Below are 4838 nucleotides of genomic sequence, written 5' to 3'. Positions count from 1 at the left end.
TGGGGCTGTGGCACAGGGGGCGTGCCCAGATGGGCAGAGCCCCTTGGCAGCTCTGACATCACACACCTTCGTGAGGTCACAATAACCCTGGCTATATATATATATCGCCGGCTGACTGGTGGACTCTTGTAGGTAGTCGGAAGGGTGGAGTTCAGGTGTTTCATGGATGGTGAGTTGTTGAGTTTCTGGATTTGGATTGTGATTTGGCTTTGACTCTCTAGGACTTGGTTTCTCTTTTGCCTCTTACTTTTACTTTCTTATCTTACTTTTTTCTTCATTTTTCTTTACTTTTTCCTCTAATTTTCTTTTCTTTTTCTTACTTTTCTTCTTTTACTCTCTTTTCACTTTACTTTTTCTTTTATTGCTCTACTTTTTTCTTTTACTTTGTTTTTAACTAGATAGCATTTTAGATAGCATTTTAGCATATTGTTCATTTATTATTCATTTATTCTTTCTATATTTACAATATATTGTTTTATTGTTAGTTTGTTAGATAGTAGTTACATTTTATTTTTCATTTATTATACTTATTCATATTTTACTTACATTTTATTCCTTTATTATACATTTATATATTTTATTTCATTGTTTGATTCTATTTGGTTCCATTTCATTCTATTTCATCACATTTCATTGTATTTTGTTCTCTTCTGTTATATTTGATTCCATCTGGTTTCATTGATTTGTTCGTTTATTTTCTCCCTAGACAGCATCGCGAGGGTGCTGTGTAGGATGAGTAGTGAGAGTAGAGAGGCGAGGTCCCAGCGGGGCCTTGAGGCCAGTTCCTCACACGAGGAGCTCCTCAGGGCTCACTACCGGGTGCTGAGAACAATCGGTGAGGGGGGCTTTGCCTCTGTACAACTGGCTAAGCACCTGCCTACAGACAGCCTGGTCACTGTGAAAACCATCAACAAGAGGAATTGCCCCTCCGTTTACACAGAACTGGACATCTTAAAGTCTGTGGAGCACCCTGACATCATCCAACTCTATGAGGTGGTAGAGGCAGAGCAGCCGGTGAACTTGGTAATGGAGTACCTCGAGGGAGGAGACCTAGCAGACTATGTGTACAAGATGGGCAGGCTGAGGGAGGAGGAGGCCAGGCTTCTGTTTAGGCAGATCGTGAGGGCGGTCAAATGTTGGCATGACCATGGCATTATTCACCGGGACTTTAAGGCAGAAAACATCCTGCTGGACAGCCAGGGCACAGCCAAGCTATATGACTTTGGTGTCAGTATGTGGTTCCAGCCCCAGCAGGAGCTGGAACGGTGGTGCGGGACAATGGCCTATTGCCCCCCTGAGATGATCAAGCAGCAGAAATACCAGGGTCCCAAGGTGGATGTCTGGAGCTTGGGGATCCTACTCTACTACATGGTGATGGGCGACGTGCCATTTAACAACAGGTCCTGGCTCGTACTAAAACACCAGGTGTTACAGGGCAGGTTTAAAATACTAAAACACTTTTCTGCTGAACTGCGAGATGTCTTAGGGTATCTGATGACACCTGACCCTCAAAAGAGACCTGCAGTGAGGCAAGTGTTGGGCCACCCTTGGTTAAAGGCAACACAGGCACACTCACCACGCCCCAGCCAGAGCGCCCTGGCCCAGCCAGATCCCGCCATCCTAAATGTCATGGCCTATTTCCTGGGTTTAGACCCAGACCAGGTTGGGGCAGCCCTGTCTGGCTCCATGGCAACATACAAAATCCTAAGGCAGCAGCAAGACCAGGGCCAAGACCTGACCGGCCTGATGAGGCATGCACTTCCTGGGCCTCCGCCTTGCCCCTCACCGGTATGTAGGACCGGCCAAGCTCTGCACTTGAAGCAAGCCAGTGCTCCCTTGGGCCACCAAGGGTCTGTCTGGGTCTGTCTGCTGAGCAGCAGCAAGAGGGTGGGGGCAGGAAAGGCAGGATGTCTGTGTGCCTGCCTTCCCTCCTCTGGAGACCCCGCAACACCAACACAGAGGGCAAGACTGTGAGCAGCAAGGCTGCCCTGGCACCCGCAGCTGCAGCAGCAGCAGCAGCAACAGCAGCAGCCGCAGTAGCAGAAGCAGCTACACTCCCCATGGCCAAACACAGTGAAATGACCAGCCCGGCCCAGCCCGGCCCCTGAGCAGGAGAGGCAGGCGGGCAGCAGACCCGACTCTCTTCCCCCTATATCATATAACACCTGGGTACAGGACAGAAAGAAGAGGAGGAAGATCAGATCTGTTGCCCCATGTCCAAAAGCAATTGATCCCAGCGGGAAGGACCAAGCGGAGGAGGAGTCCTGCACCTGCCAAAACCTCCCTACCATCGGCTCAACCCATAACATCCACAACAAATGAGCAACTCAGGGGCTGGAGGCGCTGGAAGAACATCATCACCAGTTGCTTTCGGCGTTTATGCTGCTGCTGCTGCTGCTGCTGCTGCTGCTGCAGGCCTAAAGTGCTTCCTACACACAGTGATTCCTCCTGACAGCCTGGAAACAACTAGGTGGCCACTGAGCTGTGCTCTGTGTTTTATCTATACTTCAAGGAAGTCTTTTTTTTTTTAGCTTATCCCCTCTGATTTATGGTGTTCTGGGTGAAAGGGAAGTGTGGAGATACAGAAACAGAAAAGGGGAGAGGGAGAGGGAGCTAAAGGGATAGACTTTCAGAAAGAGATTGTGACTTGTCAGGTGTTGTCCTGTACAATTCAGTCCTGAGTTCCCTTTCTTCCTTCAGCTCAAATGGAAAGGGTGGAAACACATCGCTGTGGTGCTCACCTGGAACACATGCCATTCAGCCTGCACATGCCTGGAGACAACGGTTCCTTCCTCTGCTCCTACCTCCAACAAACCCCACAGACTTCTTATATTTTTTCATATTGGAAATATTTGTTTTCTATATTTTTTTACTTCTCACCAAACTTATTAAATTGATTTTCTCAAAACTTGATCATATAGGTTCTGAGTACTCTTCATTTCTGCATTGGGTAGTGATGTTTGGTGGGAGTTCAAGAATGTGACACTGACACTAATTTGTGGATTGTCTCTACTCTGAGCTATTCAGAGGCCAGAGGCCATGGAGGATTGATGCTCAAAGAGAAACAGCACACACACAAGTCCTTTCTCCAATACTGCCTGCACACAGGAGGGATGGAGAAACTCCAGCAGTACATGTTTTAACCTATTAAGCACAGCTAACTGCAAGATCTTGAGTTTTAAACACTAAGAAAAGGACAAGGTGACTCCACTAAGAAAAGGACAAGGTGACTCCATGAGTAGCAACCAATTAACAGTGTATCTCAAAAAAGACCTAAGATGCTTTCAGATCAGAAATGAAGGCTTGAACAGTTCTTTTAGTTTAGGGGTGATGTGTTCTCTTTGGGTTTTCTTTTGTACAAATCCTAGAGCTGACATTCAGGGCCTGCATGATCTCCTTGAGCTTTTTGTTTCTTTTGTACCAAATCCCTTTATTTGACTAAATGGTACAAATTGAAAGAACTTAGGAAGTTCTGGTAAAATTTTTAGAAAAGGTAATAATAATCGCCAACATGCATGCATTGCCTTTGTGACCGGAAGTCATGTGTGGGTTGGGGGTCAGCTCAAGGCTTATCTCTCATAATTTTCTCCCAGAGGGAGCTTGCCAAAGAGAGATTCTGCCATGCCAGATCAGAGGTTTCCATCCTGTGCAAGTTGTTGACATGGTCACCCAGTTCTTTGATGGACTTCACCTGCTCATTCAGGTAATGAGTCTCAATGAAGTCCCACAAGTAGGGATGATTTTTGTCATGGGCCAGTTCATGCATTTCCAGCAGTAACTGATTTACACTCTTTTCCATGTGAGGTGCACACTCCATCAATTTCAGCCCACTTTCACTGACATCACACTCTGGTTTCTAGATATCCTATGGGAAGATGGGGCCACCTCTCTGGTTCTGCAGCTTCATCAGTTTCTCTGCCTATTCTCTCTCTCATGAGACTAGTAAAAAAAGTACTTGGCAAAGTTCTTCAGAGCCACATCTCTGCCAAAGTAGAGGCAGATAGACATAGGTGGGGTAGAGCTTCAGATTGATGTGGTGGTTGATGGTGGCCTCTGAGTCCTTGTAGCAGTTCAGGTATACCTGGGAGTAGGATTCAGTCCTCAGGGCACCATTAAGAGAGGTGGAGTAGCAATGTCTTACCACTGGACTGACAACAGAGGCCTCTGGACAGGTTGAGGACACGGTAAAGAGGTGGCACAAGGTTGGTGGTTTGGAGCAGGTGGCCCAGAATTGTGGTCCAGCACCTGGTTCCCCTCAAGCACTGTTGAAGCAGAAAATGCCAGCCACTCTCAACTGGGATCCTCAGGCCTCCTTGAGGGTTTTTTGGCTTTTTTTCTCAAGGCTACTTTCTACCATGTGAGCCATGGCTCCACTTTTGGCTTTACTGGTGTTTACTTCAAGATAACAGTCTGAAACCCTGGCTGGCTTAGAACCAATATCCACAGATCTTAACATCCGGACTTGCTAAATTTACAAGTGTAAGATAACAGCACTCAGCAAACTTTCTCTTTTTTTATAGAAGGAAAAAGAAACTTCTAGGTAGAGAAAATAGCTGTCCTAACTCGGCAATAGCCGGTAAACTCCAGTAACAGGAACAGAGAACTATGTATGCGCAAAGCTCAGGCATGTTACTTACCTACCCCCTTTCAGTTAACCATCTTTATAGAAGAGAGAACTCAAGAGAGTTCCAGAAATAAACAGTGCTAGGGTCAATCCACTACCTCATGACTAACAGGAGAACACATTACAGACAGGGTGCTGGTCACTCACACTTATAAATCCCACTACTTGGGATGCTAGAGTCTGAGGGTGGAGGTTCAAAGGCAGGCCAAGCAGA

At 46.5% G+C, this 4838-nt stretch overlaps 1 pseudogene; it reads right to left on the bottom strand.

Annotated features, from left to right (window-relative positions):
- Nucleotides 1-2431: 2431 nt before the first annotated feature.
- LOC138810014 (ferritin heavy chain pseudogene) lies at nt 2432-4456 on the bottom strand (annotated as a pseudogene).
- Nucleotides 4457-4838: the final 382 nt, after the last annotated feature.

The sequence above is a fragment of the Dipodomys merriami genome, unplaced genomic scaffold (genome assembly GCF_024711535.1).
Source record: "Dipodomys merriami isolate MVZ:Mamm:240054 unplaced genomic scaffold, mDipMer1.0.p SCAF_5, whole genome shotgun sequence".
NCBI lineage: Eukaryota > Metazoa > Chordata > Mammalia > Rodentia > Heteromyidae > Dipodomys > Dipodomys merriami.
The sequence above is the reverse complement of the archived record's forward strand: the minus strand, read 5'-3'. Positions and strand labels throughout refer to the sequence as shown.